The 27127-nt window shown below is 42.4% G+C and overlaps 1 protein-coding gene across 30 annotated transcripts in view; it reads left to right on the plus strand.

Moving 5' to 3' along the window:
• Positions 1–27127, plus strand: part of NRXN3 (neurexin 3) — a 1006895-nt gene that overhangs the window by 862931 nt on the left and 116837 nt on the right. The gene's annotated exons all lie outside the window — the stretch shown is intronic.

Here is a 27127-nt window from a genome sequence, read left to right on the forward strand (position 1 = left end):
TTACAGAAACAACATTAATCTTATGTTCTGGCCTAGTATTGAGTATATGCAGTTGTACCCCAAGGGAAAAGGACACCTTTATATTCCAGACACCTTTTCCTTTCCATGCATGTATTTCAGTTTCTCACTGTTTGTAGATGATGAAGTTTTCAGCCTGTCCCTGAGAAAATAAGGCTTATGGGATCATACTTTGTGCGTGTTCATGTGTCTGCCTTATTTTTTGCAGTTTCTTTCAAACCGATTTTTAGCCAAATTTAAAAAGGGGGCAAAAGTGAAAAAAAAAAAGATCCTGCATGGCCAGGGAAAACAAACAAGGGAGGAGGGCAGTGTTCCAGCCCTCCCAGAGGAAAGGACTGTGGCTTGATCTCAATTCATGTTAAATACCAGAATATCCATATAATAAAGGGGCATAATGAATGCCTCGGATTCAGGAAAAGCTTCAATGAGCCAATAACTACAGGAAACCAATCCTTAGTAGTTCCATTTTCTGGGCAATTAATGGTTTAAAAGAAGACCAAATAGGAGCTTTTGAAATGAATAATTTGTTGTCTTTCACAGACCAAACTTGCAAGTTTCTTGTACTGAGTGCAAGACCACGCCAGTGTTCAGCAGAGTTTCAACTCTGTAAAAAGCCCTGTGGTTGTGTTGACCCAGGCTAATCTAGCGTGTTTCAGCTGGAGACTGCTGAAACTGCAGTTCCTATCAAACTTGTGTAATAATGGCTAAGGACTCCTGCATTTTATGCACAGGATCACTTCAATTGTGGAAACACAATTATTTATAGTGTTTAAAAAACATCATATTTGTATCACATGCATGTTTGGGCACACTGTGGTGTCTGAAATATGAACAATTTCACATGTACTTGATTTTCTGCACAGTCCTACAGCCTAGTGTTTGCAAATTTTATATACTAGCTTAAGTATCTTCTTCCTCATCACATGTGGTGCAATCTTCAGGCATTCTGAATGGCATTTCCATGCTCCTCTCTGAGTTTTATTACCTGCAGAAGGATTATACATTAGACTCATAATTACTTGCTCAATGGAAAGTACAAATAAAAGTGGGATATTCATTAAATGAGCAAAGAGAGAGAATATTGGCTTTCCTTAAAACACAGTCTTCAGCTAAATTGAAATTAAATGAAACTAGCCCAATGGGACTGTAAGACTCCAAAGCTGTATTTTTGCAACTTCAAATAGAAGACAAGTAACTGGAAGGAAAACGGAAAAGCAACAAACTTACAATTTGGGCACTGACATTTTGTTTTTTATAGCATCCAGTTGCATCACGGTCACCTGCAACATGAGCTTTATGCTTCCTTGTGAGGAAAAGGGTTCGAGAGAAATGGTAAAGGAGGGAATTAACTTGGAGCTAAGGTTGGCTAAGCTTTGGGACTGAAATAATCCCAATCATTAGGGATGCTCTCTCACCATTTGTACCATTCCAACCCTGCCAGAGTTTCTCTTACTGGGCAATATAATCTGAACAGTGCCCTGGTACGGGTATCTGAGACAAAGCTCCTGACAACTGGGAGATCACAAATAGCAGCATTAGCACTGGAGCTGCTATCTGCAATTCAGCTGTCATGGTTTAGTTCAGCCAAAACCATTGAGCCATTTAAGATTTATTTGCATTAGTTTTGCCCTTTCTTCTCTCCCTCAAGTACACAGTAAGGAGATGGGCTTTTTCCATAGGCTGTACTGATAGCCAATTCCTTGATGCCTGATTCATTAAGTTAGTCATCACAATGTATTTCTCAGGCAGGGTATATACCTTTTGCTAACATACATATGAACTTCTATGCCCTACAGTACAGTTTTCCATGACTGCCTCCCTTCTGTTGTCTCGCATGCCTTCACCCTTTGGTATACATCCCAGATAACACGCTGTACTTGGTCACCGGTATTTTCTTGTTTTTATGTTCTTGCTGAGAGCCTTCTCTATATCTGAATAAATCTTTTTAGTGATGAAGTAGGAGTCATTTTGGATGAAGAGTAGGTAAGATAGGAAAGCTAGTTCAGGAAGAGGAAGCATCTGACATGTTTTTCAGATAACAGTGAAACCCATCGAATTTGAGGCACTTTACAGTGAGATAGAAGGATTTGAATTAGGAATTCTGAGGTTTGGGATGGAGTCAGCAATTCTCAGAAGAGTTAAAAACAAATCTTCTGTCTTGACACAGAACTGGAATACCTCAGACCCTAAGTTTTCATTGATTCTTAGACAGGAGATTTTTCTTTCTCTGTCCACTGTCTTTGCTTACAAAGAAATACTTTGTGTGTTGCCAGATTTGCAGTGTACATGGAAACAAGCCTGATACTCCTGTTCATTCATCCATGCACTGACTACATTTTCTGCAGTAGAAAAAAAAACAAAACTAGGTGAAGAGAAGCTGTAAAGCAAGAGTATCAGTGACACCAAAATAAAGTCTAATTGGAATAATGTTTTAAAGGAGAAGATTAAAGGAAGGGAGGCAAAAGGCAGGAAGAGGTTGTCATTTAAAGAAATACGTGATTTAGCAAATGAACTGTAGCCTGGATTTTATTAATGCATTTTGAAAATAAGAAATAGGACAGCATTAAACAACTGGATCCTTATCAGGATTCAGTACTTCATCCACCCAAAACAGATTTTATATTTTTCCCCTTTATCATTCTCGAGTGATCTCTCAGCCTTCTTTTAGGAGTCTCTGCCCTTTCTAATGACATTAATTTGCAGTTCTGTTGGTATTGAATAAAAGAAAAAAGTTTTCATCCTCTGTGCACCTAGTTCATTCTCTATCTCAAGTACATATTTGAGAGGAAGTTGGATTTTAGGAAGAGCTGGACAGTTAGCTCTTGACAGCAGAGCTCCAGGGACTCTTTGACTGCTCTGGCAAGTGCTGTGGCGTGATAAGTACATACCTATAAAACAAAAAGTTGTTTCTGAGACCCTGATATCTGTGCTGAGGTTTTCCTTCAGAATAGTTCCAGTCCCAAGGATTGAATGCCCCTGAACAGGTGGGGCGTATCTTCTGGTTTAATTTCATTTGAAAGGAATTCAGTTTGTATTTCCTGAGAGTATTTCAGTATGTGAATCAAAGTGTAGCAAGTGGAGAGTTGGGAGGTACACCTTGGAGGCATGCTCCTGATTCAAACCAAAATGCTGGTGTAGATGGATCTTACCATAGTATACAACTGGAGCTGGACAGAGGAGCTCATTCTTTCATTACTCCTTCCCATACACATGTTGCTTAAATAGTCAACTTTCTGATTTTGGCTCTCTCTTGTCTTCTGCTCAGGGGGATCACTTTACCAATGCCATTCACCATGTAACTGGCCCAGGAAAAGTGGCCACATGGGAGTGGAAATGATCAGTCAGGAGATGGGGAAAGATGAGATTACTTCCTTTCTCAGCAAGGGTGGTTTATGCCGGTTTAAAGACTTCACTGAACTACATCTTTAGTAGTCTATGTGAGACAACGTCATTCTTTCTCACCTGCCATTGCCTGAAATAAAACGTTTTCCAGAAGCACAGGTTAAAGTGATAATGGTGTAGATTGTCCTACCTATCTAAAATGTGAAAGGCATGAAGTCTCTCTTGGTACAATATGTTTTTCATTTACTTGGTGGAAAGATCTTGAATTGCTTGGTTAGTATCAGGCACATTATGTGAGACAGGGAAGAAAGCTGGCTGAGTTCCTTCTTGCTTCTTTCAATATGTTTCCCAGGAAACTGAAGGAGTACTGAAGGAGCCGGTGGATGTTATGGCAGGACCCCTCTTGATCATCTACCTTGGTCTTGGGAGTCTGGGGAGGTCCCTGCTGACTGGAAGCTAGCCAATGTTGTTCCAGTTTACAAAAAGGATGTTAGGGAAGACCCAGGGAACTACAGACCTGTTAGTCTAACCTCAGTTCCTGGAAAAATTGTGGTGAAGATTATACTGGGTGCTATTGAAAGGCATTTAAAGAATAATGCAGTCATCAGGCACAGTCAGCATGGGTTCACAAAAGGAAAATCCTGTTTAACTAATTTGATATCCTTCTATGATAAGGGCACCCACCTAGTAGATGAAGTGGATGTAGTTTTTCTGGATTTTAATAAGGCTTTTGATACTGTCCCTCACAGCATCCTTCTGGACAAGTTGTCCAACTGTGAGATGAAAGGATTCACACTGCACTGGGTGAAGAACTGGCTGAACAGCAGGGCTCAAAGGGTTATAGTGAATGGGGCTACAACTGGCTGCTGACCGGTCACCAGTAGTGTTCCTCAGGGTTCAATTCTAGGGCTGGTTCTGTTCAATGTATTTATCAACAATCTGGATGCAGGAGTTGGATGCACCATTAGCAAGTTTGCCGACAGTACCAAACCTGGAGGTGCTGGTGACTCTCTTGAGGGACAAGAAGCCTTGCAGAGGGATCTAGACAGATTGGAGCACTGGACTATGATTAATGGGATGAAATTTAACAAATCCTTTATTGGATGTGGGGGGGAGCATTGCCACCAAGGATGAGGAAAAGGCTGAGGTACTTAATGCCTTCTTTGCCTCAGTCTTTAATAGCCAGATCACTTTTCCCCAGGATATTCAGACCCCTGAGCTGGAAGACAGGGACAGAGAGCAGAATGAAGCCCCCATAATCCAGGAGGAAGCAATTAATGACCTGTACACTGCCTGGACACTCACAAGTCTATGGATCTGGATGGAATCTACCCGAGAGTACCGAGGGAGCTGGCAGAAGAGCTTACCAAGCCACTCTCCATCATCTATTAGCAGTCCTGATTAACAGGGGAGGTCCCAGATGACTGGAGGCTTGCCAATGTGATGCCTATCCACAAGAAGGGCTGGAAGGTGGATCCGGGGAACTACAGGCCTGTCAGCCTGACCTCGGTGCCAGGGAAGATTATGGAGCGGCTTATCTTGAGTGTGCTCAACAGGCATGTGCAGGTCAACCAGGGGATCAGGCCCAGTCAGCATGGGATCATGAAAGGCAGGTCCTGCTTGACCAACCTGATCTCCTTCTACGACAAGCTGACCCGCCTAGTGGATGAGGGAAAGGCTGTGGATGTCGTCTACCTGGACTTCAGTAAAGCCTTTGACATTGTTTCCCATGGCATTCTCCTAAGGAAGCTGGCAGCTCATGGCCTAGGCAAGTGTACTCTTTGCTGGGTAAAAAACTGGCTGGATGGCCAAGCCCAAAGAGTTGTGGTGAATGGAGTTAAATCCAGTTGGCGGCTGGTCACAGGTGGTGTTCCTCAGGGCTCAGTTTTGGGGCCAGTTCTGTTTAATATCTTTATCAATGATCTGGACGAGGGGATTGAGTGCACCCTCAGTAAGTTTGCAGATGACACCAAGTTGGGCGCGAGCGTTTATCTGCTTAAAGGTAGAAAGGCTCTACAGAGGGATCTGGACAGGCTGGATCGATGGGCCAAGGCCAGCTGTATGAGGTTCAACAAGGCCAAGTGCCGGGTCCTGCAGCTGGGTCACAACAACCCCATGCAATGCTACAGGCTTGGGGAAGAGTGGCTGGAAAGCTGCCTGGGGAAAAGGACCTCGGAGTGTTGGTCAACAGCCAGCTGAACATGAGCCAGCAGTGTGCCCAGGTGGCCAAGAAGGCCAACAGTGTCCTGGCTTGTATCAGGAATAGTGTGGCCAGCAGGAGCAGGGAGGTGATTGTCGCCCTGTACTCAGCACTGGTGAGGCCGCACCTGGAATACTGTGTCCAGTTTTGGGCCCCTCACTACAAGAATGACACTGAGGTGCTGGAGTGTGTTCAGAGAAGGGCAACGCAGCTGGTGAAGGGTCCGGAGAGCAAGTCTTATGAGGAGTGGCTGAGGGAACTGGGGTTGTTTAGCCTGGAGAAGAGGAGGCTGAGGGGAGACCTTATCGCTCTCTACAACTACCTGAAAGAAGGTTGTAGCGAGGTGGGTGTTGGTCTCTTCTCCCAAGTAGTTAGCGATAGGATGAGAGGAAATGGGCTCAAGCTGCACCAGGGCAGGTTTAGATTGGATATTAGGAAAAATTTCTTCATGGAAAGAGTGGTCAAGCATTGGAACAGGCTGCCCAGAGAGGTAGTGGAGTCACTATCCCTGGAGGTGTTCAAAAAACGGGTAGACGTGGCACTTTGGGACATGGTTTAGTGGGCATGGTGGTGTTGGGTTGATGGTTGGACTGATGGTCTTAAAGATCCTTCCCAACCTTAATGATTCCTAGTTTTTACTTTCATTAAAATTAATCCAGCCACCAAGCCGGGAAACATGAATTTATTTCTCTACCCTTAATTGGTTTAGTGGTGGACTTGGTAGTGTTAGGTTAATGGTTGGGCTGGATGATCTTAAAGGTCTTTTCCAGCCTAAACAGTTCTATGATTCTGTAAGTTCAAATGCCAGATCCTACACCTAGGATGGAGTAACGCCGGGCACAGGTATAAATTGGGAGAGGAGTGGCTGGAGAGCAGCCCTACTGAAAGGGATCTGGGGTCCTAGTTGACAACAGGCTCAATATGAGTCAGCAGCGTGCCCTGGGAGCCAAGAGGGCAAACTGCATCCTGGGGTCCATCAAACACAGCATAGCCAGCCGGTCGGAAGAGGTGGTTATCCTGGTGTATTCAGTGTCGGTGCGGCCTCACCTTGAGTACTGTGTGCAGTTCTGGGCCTCACAATTTGAGAAGGATGTGAAGGTCCTTGAATGTTTCCAGAGGAGGACAACAAAGCTGGTGAAAGCGCTGGAAGGCATGTCCTGTGGGGAGTGGCTAAGGACTTTGGGGTTGTCTAGTTTAGAGGAAAGGAGGCTGAGGGTCGACCTCATTGCTCTCTACAGCTTCCTGAGGAGGCGAAGCGAGAGAGGGAGGTGTTGATCTTCCTGGTATCCTGTGATAGGATGTGTGGAAATGGTTCAAAACTGTGCCAGGAGGGGTTCAGACTGGACATTAGAATCATAGAATCATAGAATCATCTAGGTTGGAAAAGACCTTTAAGATCATCCAGTCCAACCATTAACCTACACTACCAAGCCCACTCTAGACTAATCAAGGGTAGACCAGACTAAACCATATCCCGAAGTGCCACATCTACCCGTTTTTTAAACGCCTCCAGGGATGGTGACTCCACCACCTCTCTGGGCAGCCTGTTCCAATGCCTGACCACCCTTTCCGTAAAGAAATTTTTCCTAATTTCCAGTCTAAACCTCCCCTGGCGCAGCTTAAGCCCATTTCCTCTCGTCCTATCGCTAGCTACTTGGGAGAAGAGACCAACACCCACCTCACTACAACCTCCTTTCAGGTAGTTGTAGAGAGCGATAAGGTCTCCCCTCAGCCTCCTCTTTTCCAGGCTAAACAACCCCAGTTCCCTCAGCCGCTCCTCATAAGACTTGTTCTCCAGACCCTTCACCAGCTTCGTTGCCCGCCTCTGAACACGCTCCAGCACCTCAATGTCTTTCTTGTAGTGAGGGGCCCAAAACTGGACACAGTATTCCAGGTGCGGCCTCACCAGCGCCGAGTACAGGGGGACAATCACCTCCCTGCTCCTGCTGGCCACAGCATTCCTGATACAAGCCAGGATGCTGTTGGCCTTCTTGGCCACCTGGGCACACTGCTGGCTCATGTTCAGCCGGCTATCTACTAACACCCCCAGGTCCTTTTCGGCCAGGCAGCTTTCCAGCCACTCCTCCCCAAGCCTGTAGCGTTGCATGGGGTTGTTGTGACCGAAGTGCAGGACCCGGCACTTGGCCTTGTTGAACCTCATACAGTTGGCCACGGCCCATCGATCCAGTCTGTCCAGGTCCCTCTGCAGGGCCATCCTACCCTCCAGCAGATCGACACTCCCACCCAATTTGGTGTCGTCTGCAAACTTACTGAGGGTGCACTCGATCCCCTCATCCAGATCATTGATAAAGATATTGAACAAGACTGGCCCTAAAACAGAGCCCTGGGGAACACCGCTCGTGACCGGCCGCCAACTGGACTTAACACCATTTATCACTACTCTCTGGGCTCGGCCACCCAACCAGTTCTTTACCCAGCGAAGAGTATGCCTGTCTAAGCCGTGAGCTGCCAGCTTCCCGAGGAGGATATTATGCGAGACGGTGTCAAAAGCTTTGCTAAAGTCGAGGTAGATGACATCCACAGCCCTTCCATCATCTACCAGGCGGGTCACCAGGTCATAGAAGGAGATCAGGTTGGTCAAGCAGGACCTGCCTTTTGTGAACCCATGCTGGCTGGGCCTGATCCTCTGGTTGACCTGTACTTGCCTGTGGAGTTCGCTCAAGATGAACCTCTCCATAATCTTCCCCGGCACCGAGGTCAGGCTGACAGGCCTGTAGTTCCCCGGGTCCTCCTTCCGGCCCTTCTTGTAGATGGGGGTCACATTGGCAAGCCTCCAGTCATCAGGGACCTCCCCTGTTAACCAGGACTGTTGATAGATGATGGAAAGTGGCTTGGCGAGCTCCTCCGCCAGCTCCCTCAGTACTCTCGGGTGGATCCCATCCGGCCCCATAGACTTGTGAGCGTCCAGGTGGCATAGCAGGCCATTAACTGCTTCCTCCTGGACTATGAGGGCTCCATTCTGGTCCCTATCCCTATCCTCTTGCTCAAGGGCCTGAGTACCCTGGGGATGACCGGTCTGGCTGTTGAACACAGAGGCAAAGAAGGCGTTAAGTACTTCAGCCTTTTCCTTGTCCTCGGTGACAATGTTCCCCCCCACATCCAGCAAAGAATGGAGATCCTCCTTGGCTCTCCTTTTATTGCTGATGTACTTATAAAAGCATTTTTTATTGTCTTTTACAGCACTGGCCAGATTGAGTTCTAGCTGGGCTTTTGCCTTTCTAATTTCCTCCCTGCAGGACCTAACAAGATCCCTGTACTCCTCCTGAGCTGCCCGCCCCTTCTGCCAAAGGCGGTAGACTCTCCTTTTTTCCCTGAGTCCCCGCAAAAGCTCCCTATTCAGCCAGGCCGGTCGATTTCCCCTCCGGTTGGTCTTACGACACACGGGGACAGCCCGCTCCTGCGCCCTTAAGACTTCCTTCTTGAAGAGGGCCCAGCCTTCCTGGACCCCTTTGCCCTTCAGGACCGCCTCCCAAGGAAACCTTTCTTTACTGAGAGGGTGGTCAAGCACTGGAATGGGCTTCCTAGAGGGGTGGTCAACAGGCCTCATGCCTGAGTGCTTAAGAGGCATTTGGAAGTGCTCTTAATAATATGCTTTAAGTTTTGGTCAGCCCTGAATTGGTCAGGCACTTGGACTAGATGATCGTTGTGGGTCCCTTCTAACTGAAAAATATTCTGTTTTTTTCCATTCTGTTCTATTCTATTCTGTCCTAAACTGACTCACTCCCAGAGTATAAGAGAATGTTTGGCAAAGGTTGTAGTTTTACATATAAGTGAAAGGTGATGAGACATAAGCTCTAGAAAGAATCTCATCCCTATTGTTTTTTCTAATTTTTTTTTTTACTTTATGACCTCTCATCTTTGAGAAAATTTCCAAGAAGTTACTTTTGGAACAGCAGAAATTACATACAACATATATATATTGTCGATTTAATAGATACTATATGTCTTATCTGTTTTAACTGTAGGGAAGGAATTATGGTGGTGGAAACAAGTGAAATATTTATGTTGGTCTTCCCCTTTTGATACACTTGGATGATACGCATGGTTCCATCTTATCCTTGTTTTACTATAAAAGTCTTCTGTGACTAAAAGGATACAAATTGAAATGTGTGTGTGGGGTTTATATTGCTGTTGAAGACCATTGGATACTTTAATAAATTACTGAGTATTTCTGTGGGATGATGCTAACTCTGCCCTGCTTGCATGCTCTTTCGATTGTACCAAATTAGAATATTGGTTGCAGCCTAATAAGATTCAAAATATCTAGATCCTAATTTTTTTTTTTCTTTAATACCCACCCAAAACTATTGTAGGCATTTTAAAAATGCAGTAGTACAGTAGGCCAAACAGAACTTGACTTAAGTCAGTATCAGGGATTTTACAGGGCTTTTGGGGTGGGAGGAATGGAACATGGAGGTGTTTTGGGGAAAGCGGACTGAATACTGCAAATGTGGAGTGAAAAGGGCATTTAATAAGCAAGGAAACTGAAGCTGGTTTAAATATTAAGTTTTGTATGACACCCTGCAACCTATGATGGGTGCTATTGTAAGTTTCTGTGAAAAATAAAAAACAGATTTCATTTTCAGATATGTGGGTATCCACAGCTCCAGCTGTCTTTCAATGGAATGTTGGTACTCAGAATCTCTAAAAATGGTTGTACCTATCTCTACATATCAAATTCCCTGAGTTTTACACAATTGTGACTGCTGAACTAGACTTCATAGTCTGCTTTGAAACAGGTAATTTCTTGTCCTACTCAAGCCATTTATCACCTTTCCCTTGATATTTTCAATCTCCTTCCACAAGTGGCATGATCTTTTTGTTCAATGAAGTCCATTTCCCAACTCATTCCTCTACTGGAGGGACTTTGAGGAGGGTGTTGTTTCTTTTCTTTTCTTCATTCTTTTTGGTTTTATTTAGTTTTTATCAGCAACATTTTCTTTCTGTCCCTCTGTGATTTCCCAGCCCTGAGATAAATAGCCTTGTATCGTACAAGCTAAATACAATTACTGCTATCAAAACTGGAGTCTTTCTCTCCCTGTAAATGTCTCTTGGAAGCTGATAAGCTGTTCAAGGCAAACTGCAGGTTTCTGCCTAATCCTGAGATTAAACATAACCACCCAGAAGACAGCAAGAGATAATTGGGGGGGGGGGGGGGGGGGGGGGGAAGGGCACAGGGAGGCAGGGAGGAGAGGAAGAGAGGAGGAGAAAGTGAGATCCTCTCCTGAGATATTGAGGACATACACAAGGCTCAAGGTTATTTGTAAAGGAATTACACAAAACACACAAGAGCTTGTTATGATGAGGAATTTCCTCAGATAATGCAGCGATTGTTTTAGTTGTTAAAGACAAAATTTAGCAGGGATTTGTTTGATGTAAAGCGTGGAGGGGAGCTGTAGAAAACAGCTCCCAGCCATGACTGCTGATTTTTTTATATGTCTCCATCTTGTCCTTGAAACAGGAGGTCTCACAAGGTTGCATCCAGATTCTTTGTGCATGCCGGCTTGGGTTCATCTCACTGGCTTTATGCTGAACATGGGGAGACAGTAGATTTCCCAAGAGTAAAGCAGGGGAGCCAGCTTTACTGTGCTCTGTGTTTTGCTGCCTACTGACCATCTGAATGAGGGTAACTTAATCCTCCCATTTGTGAAACAGAGTTAACACTAATCTTCTAGGAAATAAGAGTTCCTTAATTACAGAGGAATAATGTGTTATACCTGTAGTAGTCTAGTCTTCAATTATAACCAAGGCAGGATTACTGAAGACAGATAGTCTTTATGAGTCAGTCCAATACAGTTCAAAAAAGCAGCTGCATTTCCAGATATATAAATTCTTCTTGATTTTTTTAATCAATGAAATGTTAATTTTCTCCCTCTGTAATTTTTTTAAGGTCTTGTGTTTCTGAAAGCTTGTCTGTATTTTTTAACTGTTATCAATCGGCCTAATGGGATATTACCTCTCCCAATTTTTCTTTATTTAATTTATAACGCATTAACCAAGAAGGAGAAGATAAGTTTGGGTGATCTAATAGTAGCATCACTGGAGGATTTAAGAGAAGACTACATATCCTTTCTTCAGCTGACATGTGCTCTGATATTGTAAATAATATGTAATATTCTGATTGTTAGTTCTCATGAGCTCAGTAGTGCAGAGTCTAATGCTGATTGGGACATTAACAGGGAAAACTCAAAAGCAGAGCTAACTCAGACATGAGAGTCATTGCAACAAGTTCTTCCTTTCTAAGTTTGTACTTCTCCCTGCACAGTACCCCTGTATGGCTCATGTTGTACTACTTCAGTGATTTCCAGATGTTTAGTAGCTGAGCCTTATTAGAGGAAATAACTAGTTCTCTGTGCTTGCAGAGCCTGGCTCCTCCTCCCCCAGCTTCCCTCTGTCTTCCAGAGTGATTTTGGCATCTTCTCATTCCCTCTTCTTTCCACCCCTACTCTCCCCAAATCTGGTTTCTGCCTTCTTGTGCCCCTTTAGCAATCCCTTCCCTCCTTCAGACTTGAGCTGTTATGATGTCCTTCTCACTTCTGAAACCAAGATAATAGTAGGAAGCTTGGCTGAATCCAGTTGTGGCCATGAAGAGGCACATGGATCTTGTGCTTATTAATGACTATTTGGAGTCGTTAATAAGTCCTGTTGCTTGATGTGCAAGCTGAAAGGATTTCTTTGTGGCACTGCCAGATCCCACTGTGGTCTTAATATTTTCCTATCCAAATGCCCTTGTGAGTGGGTAATGAGTTAGGAACAAGAGCACTGAATTTTGATTAGCCCTGTGGGCTGAATATGATCCCCAGGGTTCTTGTCATACACTTGTTTGTGGGTTTTTATTTTTTTATATTGTACTCATTTTGTGGGCCTTAAATGAGCTCTCAGATGCTTCCTATCAGCATGAATTGGAGACGGCATGTAAAGTGCCTTTGACAGATTTACTGCAGTTCATAATGAGCCTAAAACATATAAAAAGACAGGGTTAATAAAACAGCATTGGAGAAGCACATTTTGAAGGCAGTACTGTGACATATGTTGAAAGATCTGCCAAGAGGGATGATTAAAGCATGACAAGTTGATGAAATCAAAAGTTGATTGTAGCTTGTCAGTGCTGGGCCATAACATCTATAATATATTTATAAGGTTGGAAAGCAGATAAGTATGGCTACATGATATGAACACTCAGTTTTGGTCCCCTGTATCCACTGAGATACAAACCTACACATAGTGTCACCAACAGACAAACATGCTTTGGAATTTGTGCAAAAACACCCATGTTAATGCATGTTAATGCATGTGCATCCATACTGGATGATGGTATAGGATCTGATGTGATAAAAAAGTTACGTAAATGTTGCTACTATGCTCACAGTTTAACTTCTATGTACTTCATTTTGCTTTCCCACAGGATGTATGGTGCTGTGATTCATTTCCACTTTGCCCCTATCCCCAAACAGTTGCATGGAAGCCCTGTAGATCTTGTCTGTCTTCCAAATTCTGTCTTTGAGGACAGAGGAGAGGAAAGATAGAGAGAAAAAACCAAGTGACTGTATTGGAACTTCCAATACTCATCCTTCCTGTCGAAGTAGCAAGTAGCCATGACCATCTTAATTCCCACCTAGGATCCCATAGATAGTCCTTGATCTGTGGGAAGGAGGGGAGAAGGAAGAAGAAGCAGTCTTGTGTAGCAGTCTCTATTACTGCTACGTAACCGTCACATAAAATGTTTTTCTAACATGCAAATACAAGCCACAGAGGCAATATTAGTTTTAATTTAGACAAAATACTTTATCTTTTTTATAGCCTGGATAAAGAAAATACTGTCAGAAACTACTGACAATTTGAGGGAAAGTTTTTGTTGGTGCTGTCCAAAAGAACAGAGATATGTATTATATTGCTGCATGCTGTTAGTTGAATTAGTGTAGCATCATTCTTACACCTTCCTGAATCAGACTAGATGTCCAATATGCCAAATCTACAGGCAAATACCAAATACATCACAAGAAAATTTGATTTAATGGTCAAAATGACACTTCTGTCCAATGGTCCTGGATTTGGGATGGTTTCTATTCTATCCTCCCGGAGCCTGTTTGTTCATCTAATCAACTTCTTGAGCTGGAGAGCAGCCAAGTGTCTGATGCTTCAGAGAATTACAGCAACCCACCATGGCAACAACAAAAATATGCCCCAAAAGATGTCCTTCTAAAAAAAAAACATTGTCCTACTATTATGCTTAGTTTGTGACCTGAAATATGAGGTCACATAAGCTGTACATGTTTGTATCATGTTTTTTCCCTCATTAATTTATTCAGGGAGACATGATTGTGTAGAAATACTCCCACTCTCTCTCCAGCTGGAATTTGATAGAATTGACTCTGCTGTATTGTGAGCACATTGCTCAGCCAAATTTAAACCAAGACAAAACAAAACCTAGGCAGTTTAGTGGTATCTGTAATTTTTCTCCATTTCTCTGATTCTTTTTCCATTGATGATCTTGATTCTCGAACCTCAGTTCTTTCCTCTTAGCTTAGTCCTATGGACTAGAGTGTTTTTAAGGGAAATTTTGCAGCACAGAGTAAATGCTTATAAAAAGTCAAGTTAACCTTTGACAATGGTAGTATGGCATGTAGTGTAACTCATGCAGAGATGAGCTTTACGATTCCCCAATCCTAGACTTGGTCTATGTCAGGATGACTTAAAGTATGCAAAGATACAGTATCCATAGGGCACTGATGCATCTTTCTACCTAGTTTGTATCTGATATAAGAACCCTGGGCCAAGGGATTTCCCTGAATATTGGGATTACATTCTTATACTCACTACAGGCCTTTGAGTCCCTGTCCCTGAGATATTGTGGTGCAAAAGAGGTGTATTGCATTCACACGGGCATCCAAGCCATGGGTTTTTTCCTTGTAACTCTTTGACATCCAGCATGCTTCTTGCTAAAGTCATCACCATGTCATTTTCCATGAATAGTAATTACATAATAAGAGATGTAGGTATATCCTGATAGCTTGGTTTTGCTAACAATTCCAGGCTAAAGTATACAGCTGCTCACAAAAGCGTGTTTATCCTAACTGTCTGAATGCTCAAATATTATGAGCTGTTCCCATCTGTTTGTGTCCACTGGTCCATGATTGTATGCATGTCAGGTACCGAGCATGAGCAGTATCACCAAAAATTTCTGATTAATTTCTCCTTTGCTGGAGTAAGATGAATTACTATTGGTTTACTATTGGTTCAGTCATCTGATGATACATAAAATGTAGGTGTATGATGTAGTGCAGAGAAAGATGGAGAAATATTTCTCAGATGGAGAATCAGGCTAAATAAGATTGCTGGAAAGTAAGAATCCTGCTAGACAGCACAGTGCAGTGAACTCCCAGACATTAATATAGTTATGTTTCTCTCCTGGGTTAGGTCTGTTTCAGTTTTCCTGGTCAAATGGAACTGTTTTAGTATATTCTCTTTCGTCTCTCCCTCTCTGGCTCTCCCTCTGTCTCCCGCTCATACATCACACACACACGCACGCAGTAAGAGTGAGCAAACAAACATCTGGCCTGAGGGATCAGAGGCTTGAACAACAACTTTGTGCTTTTCTGATCTTACTGCCCGCAGAAAGAACAGTGCCAGCTGTAATCCCAGGTTGATGCAGCTGACGTGCAGTGACAGAAGGGGCTCACGCATCCACATCAGCCTTCTCCCTGCTCACTAAAAGGCACTAGAAAGCACAAAGTCATTGAAATCTAGTGCTGTGGACTGAAGCAGAGCAACTGTGTGAAAGGATGGTCAGAAATGAAAAGGACCAGTCATGGAACTGGGAGCCAGAAGTTCCTGAATCCCAGCCTTGGCTTTATGGATGCCATTCCCTGTGGTTTTGGGCAATGCTTTTACCACTGTGTGGCTCAGTTGCCAATCAATGAAGTGGGGATAAAGCCCCGATTTACATTATCTTCAGGGACTTAAATAGAAAATATTCTCCAGTATAGTGAGTATGAAGACCTTTCTGCGTCAGTGAACTTACATCTTTGCTGTTTACTGAGTACCTGGAGTACCCTGGCGACTGAAAACTCCAGTGCTGGATTTGCAATATCTTTTGTAGTTTTTCCTTAAGCCCCATAAATTCGCAGTCAGTGAGATTCACTCTGCATAACAGTCTGTCATGTGCAGGCTGAGTGGTATTTTACCCCTTCACTACTTAGCATTTCCATAGCAATTTCCAAAACTTAGGTCACTTCCAAGAAGAAATTGATTTAAAAATTGGAGTAGGAAAAATACATCTATAGAATCTACAGGTTCCTTTTCCCACGGGTCTACCTTACTTCTGACACAGTGTTGTTCAGTAATGTTTTTTTCACTGTATGGATGTTTTCTGTGCCTCTAGTTCATGGCTTGGCTTTGTGAACGGCACCTGTCTTTGAGAAGGCTTACTGGGTCACTACAGGGTCCTGGAATTCTCTTTTCCTTTTTCTAAGCTGATGCAAACAGAAGAATTGATTTCAAGAGAAGGCAAAGATCGCTGATTTGTAGCAATTAGAGACTGGAAAGGCCTGGTTGGTCTCATTTATTCCATTCTGTAATCAACTGATATCCCTACCACTCTATCAAGTAAAATTTTAAATAATTCAAGAATTTCCCTGAGGAGACTGTAGCACTGCCTAATAAATCTTGATAGGAAGTGCTTCTTAATAAACTTCTTTCATCAGTTTCTTACTTGCTTTTAGTTATTTTCTGGCACTCACCCTAGAGAACTTGCCCCCTTCCATAGGATTTTCGCCCTTCTGTTATTTGTAACTGGTTAGCTTTCCAGTCCTCACTGGTGACATTTGACTAAATGCTTTATAGGCATTACTGTCATTAATGTTACCGACTGAGCAGCCTCCCTATGCTCAGCACTGTATTCATGGGAAAGGACTGTACATGCTTTCTCTATTTGTTGTATATTCAGCTCCCCATATTATCTCCCTGATAATACATGCACAGGAAAATGAGATCCAGAAACATCTGCAGGTTTCTGGTGGAGCCAACCCAGCTCCATCACTTCCAGCACCAAGGCAGAGACTGCAAGTCCTGCTGGAACTGAGCCAATTCCCACATAGATACTGGAGTGCCTGCTGGCACCTTCTAAGAAGAAGTCTCGGTTTCAGTGTAGGGCCTGATAAACGTAAAGAGAAGCTCTTCTTGAACAGGGAGCACAGTGCACTGAGCCCCAAGTGTTTCTGCAGGAATCGGTACTCTTTCTAGCCCCACCTCCATGCTGGCTGTGTCAGACCTAAGCTAGCTGTCTACCTGACTGCTCTTGTTTGCAGGGGGGTGACAGTGAGCCACTGACTCTTTATGAAGCAGGTAGAAGGCCACAAGTTTTCTTACCTCAGATCCTGGATGATGCAAAGGCATTTATTCTGTTTTCAGTCTCACGTTGGTCCTGGAAGCAAAATAGCTGCACTCATGTAGCTCCAATGCCTAACCCAACACATGTAAACTACTTTTTCTCTGCCCTGACTTTGCATAATCCACAAAACAGATAAGCAATCCCTAGGTAAATGGGAGGTAATAGAATTCAAAGTGTCAATACAAATAAAGTGCTTTTGGCCTTTGGTTATTGCTGCTTATTCCCACTGGGCTGTATAAATCAGATCCTGACCTTTCCCAAAGGAATCGAAGAAGCGGGATGTGGGGACAGTAGCAGTGGATTTTATTCTGATCTCTGTTTCACATCTCTTCCTGCAAAATGAAATTTGTTCTTGTTTAAAACAGAAAGATCAATATGTAGTTTCAGTTGTTCTTTAATGGTCACTTTAGCCTTGGCTGCATGATATCAGGCTTAATTTGGACCTAGTCAATGAAAAAACAATAATTTACACATTACTTACAAAACATCTCAAAGATCTGGTAATGTAGACACCCAATTTGTTTCATATCTGTAAAAAGGTTGAACTGGTAACTGCTTTCTCTATACTGTACACTAGTTCACTTTTCCAACATAAATCAAAAGAGAACTAAAGCAGACTGCTTTTATCTCATGCTCATGGCCTCAGCTTCTATAGGGCTGAAATGATTCAGTACAATCTGCTCATATAAAATGATACCTGAATCACATTTTTCACAAGAATAACTTTTTTTTTTTCTTTTGCACCCTTGAAAAAGTTTGATTAACCTTCTTCCACCTTTGCTAGTCTGAGTTTTCTTTTTGTTTTGCTCCTATTGTGCTTCTGTGTTAGATTATCAGGGGCAAGGCACTCATTTTCTCAGTCATCCAAGACAGGACTGAAAGATTAATCTAACGGAGGTTGAAATGTTACTGATTTTGTCCTGGGGCAGAGGGCTGAATTAGATGACTTCTCAAAGTCTGCCTTAGTCTGATTAATGTCATAGTGGCCCTTGTTAGCTGCACCTTGTGGACAGACATTTAAACTCTAATCTCCTAGTTTGCCTCTGAATTTCTCAGTGATTTTGGCCTGAGTTCTGCTTCGCTTTGAAGTAGGACCGTACATTTTTTAGGCTAAAAAAGATAAGAAAAAATAGAGTGGCAGCAGCATAAAGCTTTTGGTTGAAGCAGTATAAACTTAGAAACAACTCCAGTTGCCTGAGTAACTTTTGCTGTTGTAATCTTGCTTGATAATTCTCTCTCCTATTTTTAGTACTTATGTTACTGAGACCTTGTTGTCTTTTGTCATGAGGGCAGTGAGCTGAGGAGAGTTCCAGTGTGAAGGTCAGCTTTTATCTCCAGTCCACAGTGAGATGAATGGAAGGACAGGTGTGGCTCCCAGCAAACAATGTGGTCAGAGGGAATTGAAGATAAAGTCAAGGGCATCCAGGACTAAGGGGAAAATGAGGGCTTGAGAGGTGGGCCTGTGCAAACCTCATGAATTTCAACAAGGCCAAGTGCAAGGTCCTGCACCTGGGTCCGAGCAATCCCAAGCACAAATACAGGCTGGGTGGAGAATGGATTGAGAGCAGCCCTGATGAGAAGGACTTGGAGGTGTTGGTTGGTGAGAAGCTCAGCATGACCCAGCAATGTGCGCTTGCAGCCCAAAAAGCCAACCGTATCCTGGGCTGCATCAAAAGAAGCATGACCAGCAGGTTGACGGAGGTGATTCTTCCCCTCCGCTCCACTCTCATGAGACCCCACCTGGAGTACTGAGTCCAGCTCTGGGGCCCCCAACATAAGAAGGACATGGACCTGTTGGAGCGAGTCCAGAGGAGGGCCATGAAGATAATCAGAGGGCTGGAGCACCTCTCCTATGAGGTCAGGCTGAGAGAATTGGGGTTGTTCAGCTTGGAGAAGAGAAGGATCAGGGGACACCTTATAGCAGCCTTCCAGTACCTGAAGGGGGGCCTACAAGAAAGCTGGAGAAGGACTTTTTACAAGGGCCTGTTGCAACAGGACAAGGGGTAATGGCTTTAGACTGAAAGAGGGTAGATTTAGATTAGACATAAGGAAGAAATTCTACGCTATGAGGGTGGTGAGGCACCAGAACGGGTTACCCGGAAAAGTTATGGATGCCCACTCCCTGGAAGTGTTCAAGGCCAGGTTGGATGGAGCTTTGAGCAACCTGGTCTAGTGGAAGGTGTCCCTGCCCATGGCAGGGGGGTTGGAACTAGATGATCTTTAAAGTCCCTTCCAACTCAAATCATTCTATGATTCTATGACAACAAATAAAATGAGACTTCAATAGCAAAAGATGCAACTTTATTGAACAGGGAAGGCAGAGGGAAAAGCATAATATCCAAGAGCTGAAGCAAAGATAAATGATGTCAGTACTTGGCTAGTCTTCAGTCCCATCAAATAAAATAAAATCCCAAATTTGAATTAATCCTCCATAGCGCCTCTTTTTACAGAAGGCAAAACTGAAGCTTTGCAAGAGGAACAGTTGTGGTAGTTAGAAAGAAAGATTCTGGATCACCTGCCTTATAATTATTTTGTTTGGTTGCATGGCCATCCTGTTTCATTTCTGTATAAGCCAGATCTGTGGTTTCAAGTTTGGACTTTTTTCAAGTGTTTTATAAAAACTGCTGCAAGTAGAGATTTTTTTTAATATGGTTTGATTTTAATGCAAACATTCCCTATGTTACATAACATAAACCACAACATGGCCTTACAGTAATGCAACAAAATAAATAGCTATCCATAACCAGGCCTGATGCTAAAGCTAGCTTTATTGTTGTTATTCCTTCCTGATTTATGGAAGAGGGAAGGCTCTAGTCCTAAATATGAACTTTACCAATAGGCTTGTCTCAGTTTCCTTGCTGAATACAAAATGTGAACAAATGATAGTTGTACTTCATAGTATTCAGAGCAAAATATGTAATTCAGGAAATGTGAAAATGGGACAATTTAGTATACTGCAAGTTTTTAAGTGCAGCTGCCTGAAAACAGGAGTGGTTAAAGAGGTTCAGTGTGTCCCAATCACAAAGACACTTCTGAAACTTTTGTGGTTTGCAGTATCTGTGCCCTTTATTAGCTATTAGGGACAATTGATAGCTTCTCCATGATACATGTGAGCCTCCTTTTCCAGGGCACACAGCATCAGCTCTAGAAGAGTTTTGGGGCTGAATTGAACTGAGTCAGTTTATGTCAGTAGAAGAGCCAGCTCTTAAAAGTAGACTTTGCAGGCTGTAGCAGGCTACCATGTGCCCCTCCCATATTGATATCAGTTAATTGTATGTAAATCTTAGTGACAGTATGGGCATCTGTAAACACTCAAAGGGAGCTGGCATTAAAGGCTACTGGGTGAACTGAGCTATCAAACACTAACTGCTTACTAGCCCTTCTCCTACTGAAATTCTGTCTACAGTAAGGGAAAGGGGAGGTGGAATCAGTTTAAACCTTCAGCACTGATCTCAAAACGTTTTCTTAAATCATTAATATCACCATATTGCCATTCATTTAATAACTGCTCATTAGATAAAATGTCTCATTCTTTTTTAAGACTTACAAGCAATGAAGAAAACATTGTTGCCGTAGTGTCTCTTCATAAAACAGCGTTAGGCATTAATTTAGGACAGATGAATGTTTTCTTATGGTATTCTTTTTAGCATCTTCACAGACCTGACAGCACATCAGGTTGGATTAATATTCCACCTGGAAGCAAGTACTTTCTTTCTGCCCAGTGTAATTTTCTGGAACCTTTCGGCTTTTCTCTTTCACACCAAAGAGGTAGTAAATCATCATGATTGGTATCTAGGCCAAGGAGCAACATTTTTCAGAACTTCAATTGCTCTTTTACTTTCTTTGGCTTAAGAATCCATTTTGGTTTAGAAATAAGCTTAATGCAATAAAGATTGATTGTTTTCTTAAAGGAACCATGAGCGGAAAAGCAAAACATCTTCCAACATTGTAGCGTTTTGGAAGAAAATTCTGCTTTGCCCATGAGTAAATTTAAACTGTCTCCCCCTGGACTGTTGCACTGTATCAGAAGCATTTCCTGTAGGAATTGCTAATACTGCTTAGCACAAACAAATTCTGTTGATTTTTTCCCCTGCTTTAGCTTGATCTGAATTGAAGATTATGAAGACTTAAAGCTAGAAGTGAATCTGATCTGTTTATCTGTATAGTCCACGGAGCAGGGATACAGAGGGCTCCAGAAAAAAAGACAGAAGACTGGTAATCAGCAGGCTCTGATTTCTGTGATTTAGGTGCCAGGTTTTCTTGGGGGAAAGAGGGACAAACAATAAAATAGACCTCTTCTGCCAGAATCCTCTCCAAAATATTTAGTTCTCTGGAACATCTGTGGTATTTGAAATATTTTGAATATTCAAGTTAAACAAGATTCAGAGATCCAGAAGATTTCAAAATGTTACCATTAAAATCCTTAAGGTTGTAAGAGCATGGATGCTTATCAGTTTGTTGGAAAACTAAGGTCTATGTGATACTTAGGAGATGCAGCAGGATTTCTGTTAATTGTACTAAATGGAACAAAAGACTTGTTTTATCCCAGTCTTCACAGAGCCAGACTTGGCTGTGCTTTAGAATTTTTCATGAGAAAAAAAGGAGAAAAAATCTGTGAAGAAATAGGTGAAGGCCTGTTGGTCAGACCTTGGTGCTGAGGAATGTTACGGAGCAGATCATTCTGAGTGCCATCACATGGCACATACAGGACAACCAGGTGATCAGGCCCAGTCAGCATGGGATCATGAAAGGCAGGTCCTGCTTGACCAACCTGATCTCCTTCTACGACAAGCTGACCCGCCTAGTGGATGAGGGAAAGGCTGTGGATGTCGTCTACCTGGACTTCAGTAAAGCCTTTGACATTGTTTCCCATGGCATTCTCCTAAGGAAGCTGGCAGCTCATGGCCTAGGCAAGTGTACTCTTTGCTGGGTAAAAAACTGGCTGGATGGCCAAGCCCAAAGAGTTGTGGTGAATGGAGTTAAATCCAGTTGGCGGCTGGTCACAGGTGGTGTTCCTCAGGGCTCAGTTTTGGGGCCAGTTCTGTTTAATATCTTTATCAATGATCTGGACGAGGGGATTGAGTGCACCCTCAGTAAGTTTGCAGATGACACCAAGTTGGGCGCGAGCGTTTATCTGCTTGAAGGTAGAAAGGCTCTACAGAGGGATCTGGACAGGCTGGATCGATGGGCCAAGGCCAGCTGTATGAGGTTCAACAAGGCCAAGTGCCGGGTCCTGCAGCTGGGTCACAACAACCCCATGCAATGCTACAGGCTTGGGGAAGAGTGGCTGGAAAGCTGCCTGGGGAAAAGAAAAGGACCTCGGGGTGTTGATCAGCAGCTGGCTGAACATAAGCCGGCAGTGTGCCCAGGTGGCCAAGAAGGCCAACAGTGTCCTGGCTTGTATCAGGAATAGTGTGGCCAGCAGGAGCAGGGAGGTGATTGTCGCCCTGTACTGGGCGCTGGTGAGGCCGCACCTGGAATACTGTGTCCAGTTTTGGGCCCCTCACTACAAGAATGACACTGAGGTGCTGGAGTGTGTTCAGAGAAGGGCAACGCAGCTGGTGAAGGGTCCGGAGAGCAAGTCTTATGAGGAGCGGCTGAGGGAACTGGGGTTGTTTAGCCTGGAGAAGAGGAGGCTGAGGGGAGACCTTATTGCTCTCTACAACTGCCTGAAAGGAGGGTGTAGTGAGGTGGGTGTTGGTCTCTTCTCCCAAGTAACAAGCGACAGGAGAAGAGGAAATGGGCTAAAGCTGCACCAGGGCAGGTTTAGATTGGATATTAGGAAATATTTCTTCACCAAAAGGGTTGTCAAGCATTGGAACCATCTGCCCAGGGAAGTGTTTGAGTCCCCATCCCTGGAGGTATTTAAAAGACGTGCAGATGTGGTACTTAGGGACACAGTTTAGTGGTGGACTTGGCAGTGTTAGGTTAATGGTTGGACTTGATGGTCTTAAAGGTCTTTTCCAACCTGAATGACTCTATGATTCTATGAATGCATTTCTGAGATACAGTTCTTTACAAGAAGCTAAGTCGTGAATCAGATCATATGTCACATTGATATACAGGAATTTATTACGCAGAGGAAGGTTATTTTAAATTAGCGGTTCCTATTGGTACTTGTGTCATTTAAGTGGCTAGAACCCATGGGAGGAAAAATAATTAGTAAATCACAAGTAGCAAAACCAATCAACACAATTTTACTATAATTATATCCTGCAGACCTTTGAGACCCACATTGATTCTGAATGCAAAAGAACTATCGGATTAAGCACATTTTCTAAAATAAATTTAAATGGCTCTTTTTATCCTGTGTATTCTTTTCTGAGGTACAGCCTTGAATCAGAGCTGGACTTAAAGAGAAAAAAGGCAGGGTCTAGATTATTTGCATGAGGGGGTTGTTTGAACATGTGTATCATTCAGCTCTAGAAAGGCATTGCATTGAGGTCACAAAAGGATCGTTACTGAAAATTTCCATGTGTGAAAATGGACAAGAATTCCCCTTAATCACATTGTGGCTCAGCTGTCAGAGGTCTGATGAGCTTATTTCATGTTGAACTTCTGTTACTTCATGTTGCAAACCATGATATTTCCTTTTTGAACTTTCATATCAAATGCTGTGTTCATTTTTTTAAAGCACAACTCAAAGTCAATATTAATTTAATAATTGTATGTTTTTATTGATATTTACTGACTGTCCCAAGCACTTGAGAATGGAAACCTTGTTTGTTAACTCAATGTTGTAACTGGGTATATCAGTGAAAACACTCTCATGCACAAGTTCTTAAAATCATTCTTACTAATGTCTGAAATAAAATTTAAAAACAAACCAAAAAAGAATAGATCAGGTACTAATGTTGCAATTTAAACCTATTTGAATTTTCTAATGTCCTTCAATTTTTCATAGCTTTTAAAGGTATGATTTTTATACAGATTTTAATCTTGCTGAGTATATCAGCCTAATAATAACAATAAAATTAAATTAAATCTGATTTTTTTTTAAAAAAAGTCTTTAAAGATGTGGTGGGGAATAGTTGTCATTGCTGGCTTTCTTGAAGGTCTAGGACTGTATTATAAGAAACCCATTTTTACCTGTCATGTCTTCTTTCATTGTCCCACTTCCCTTTTTACCTTAGTCTTGCTGTCCTGTTCTTGTGAGATGCCCTACTTATGAGAAATTTCAATCCACTATATTTTTTCCTTTCTACAGTCAGCCCTCCACATAGAGGAAGAAGCACTCCATGCCAGCCACTGGCTGACTCTTGTGTTCCTATGAACTGTGGATCATTCTTTATTCTGAAAAAAGATCTCATTGCTGCCAGTAAAAGGTTGCTTATGTACATACCGAATGAAGCCAGTGTTGGTTTTTGTTCCAAATAAGTGTGTTATAGAATTTCTTTGGCCCTATAGAAATTGTTCCTGCCCTTCAACATTAAGATTTCAATGCACTCTCATCTAACCAGAAGTAGTCACTCAGAACATACTCTGTAAAGTAGGGAATAACCTCCATTTCTACTGAAACCGTATCTTTCTGTATCACGTGCAGTACAGGTGTAGTGGCAGACACTAAGTGTTCAAGTCTGGGTTGACAGCGAAATTTAGGAGCTCACAAGAACTTCAGGTTTTTAAGTCCCATTGAAACACCACCTGAGTGTCTTTCAGGACCTAGTATTCCTTTCTTACACACAGAAAAATAGGCACACTGCAACAGACCAGAAGTATCCTAAAAGAGATGCAGGATTTCTATGATTGCATTTATGAGATTTAGGTGGTTTGGTGAAAAACAGCATGGATTTGTGTGTTGAGAAAAGGTCTAGTGCATAAGCAAGAATGCCTTGCTAACTGATCTTAAAAAAGAAATTGTTTTGTAGAGAGCGTGACTCAATTACTTTTGTTTCTGTTCTCCCTAAACCAGCAGGTCTGCTTCCCTCTCCTGGGAGTGTAAACTTCCCTTAGGCTTAAAAGAACGGGAGAACTTTCAGGAAAGGGACCTATCCTTTAGATTAAGAAACTGGGAAAACAGCTGACCTGCATGACCCCAGCCTACATTAGTCCTCAGCTTATTATTAATAAACAGATCAAAAATCATTGTTTTGTTAATATTTCTGTCTCTAGCTTGGGGGGGGGGCGGGGTATTGTTGTTTCTTATATTACATCAGCTGCTTTTTATAAATTTTTTTCTTAGATCCCGCACTGAACATGATTCAAGTTTTATGTTTATGAATCTGTATTCATAGAAGTACAGAACTGACTATTGGTACTTTTTGTTGGTACTGATATGAATTATGAGAACTGGGAATGTACTTAAAGGTAACTTAATGTCTGTGAGTGACTCCAAGCCACCACAGTACATGGTTTTATATTATTTGATGAATGACTGACAGAGTGTGTTTCCAATATTTTATCTTTTCCTTCTAGTTTATCTGAGTAACCAATTATACATGGCAGGCATCTGAAGTGGGACAGAGAAACTAGTACATCAGTGTGTGTCCGGTAGTGCTTGATTAGATCTTTCTACAATGGGGAATAGCAGTTTCTCACAAGAATCTGTTACATGGAAGGAAAAAGTAGAAGACTTTCCAGGAAGGTGATAAGTACTCAGGCCAGTAAAGCTCTTCTTAAATGTTTTCGCTTTTTTTTGCCTGTTGCCCCAAATAAGTGGCAAGGCTCCTAAATATTCATCATTATAGCTGGAGATATTAACTCAAATCCAAATTGTTGTTTTCCTTATAGCTGGACTTAAAGAGATACAGATAATTATTTTTGCAAATACCCCTTAAGATTAGGTCATGCCTTATTACATATGAATCCTTGTGGGATTATAGCTGGTGTGTCGCTATAGTGCCTCTCACTTGTCCCAGGAAGTCAGCAGTAACAAGATGATGCTGGAGAGGATAGCTGTGGTCAGCAGGTACCTCATACAGGAACAGTTAGACAGTAAGGATGATCAAGCACAGATATTTACCAGTCATATTGCTTGCAGTATGAAAGTATCTGCTGTTGAGTGGGTGGAGCATCTTGTCAGCTGTTAGTCATATATATTTTTTTCCTTGATGTGTCTTTACATTAAAAAAAGATTCCAGCATCTGTTTCAGAAAGTCAAATAAATATGAAGCCACATAAGGTTATTTATATGTGGGATTTTAAAAGCAGTACTGCAAATTATGCAGAGCAGTTGCTGACTCTTGGACTGCCATTTATTCAAACCATGTACTGGAGCACTACTGATCTACTGAAGTCCTGTTTATGGTAGCATTACTTTAGTAAGCTAGGGGCTTACCCTAGTTTTCTGCAATATTATAACAAAGTTTGTAAAAGGTGCACTCCACTCTTTTTATGCCTATCTGGCTGAAGAGTTTTTTAGAAAAATAATATATGAAGCAAAAAACTAGAATGAGTCAGAAAGTGCCTATGGCTGAAGAAAGTGAAAAAGCAGAATGATGGCACTTGTTTACTGTCACTCCTAACACCGTCAAACTGAGCTGCTCCTTTCTACTAGAGGTTGGCCCAACCTGTCTGACCTGTACAATTTTTTTCAGTAGCCAGGGAATTTGGACAAAGACTTTGTATGAATCCTGTTCCTTTCTGTACTGTGTGAGTGATAAGGGCTTTCCTCCAAAACACACTTTACTGGATAATTTTGTCATCCATCAACACGGAACAATGGAACTGCATTTGCCAGAATTTACATCTTGGGTAATTATTTCTGCTTTCATTTAAATGAGTTTCTAAGTTTCTGTTTCTTCTGGCAACAGGCCCAAGTCTTTGGTAACTGGACACAAGCCTTCATGTATTGTTAATTAACAGCTCTTCTTCTTCTTAAATTTTACTTCCCTTTTTTTTCTATCTTCCCACTCTTAAGGTTTTTAAACTCATTCTATTACATCCTTTCAGCATCAGTCTCTTATAATTTCTTCCATTCCTTTTTTTCTGTTTACTGGGTTTCTAGTCCTAACAATTGTCTTTTACTACTGTGAGATGGTTTATCAAAATACTACTAACTGTGTGTTTGTGTGACTGATACATTGTGCCATGTCCTTCTGTAATCAGACCTAGAGTCTGATCAAAATGTTTTAACTCATGTCACTGAGTTCACTCAAGGTCTCATGTCCCAGAAAAATTACACATGCCTTCTAACCAATCTGGATAAACAGATACTA

This window comes from Pelecanus crispus, chromosome 6, assembly GCF_030463565.1.
Source record: "Pelecanus crispus isolate bPelCri1 chromosome 6, bPelCri1.pri, whole genome shotgun sequence".
Lineage (NCBI taxonomy): Eukaryota > Metazoa > Chordata > Aves > Pelecaniformes > Pelecanidae > Pelecanus > Pelecanus crispus.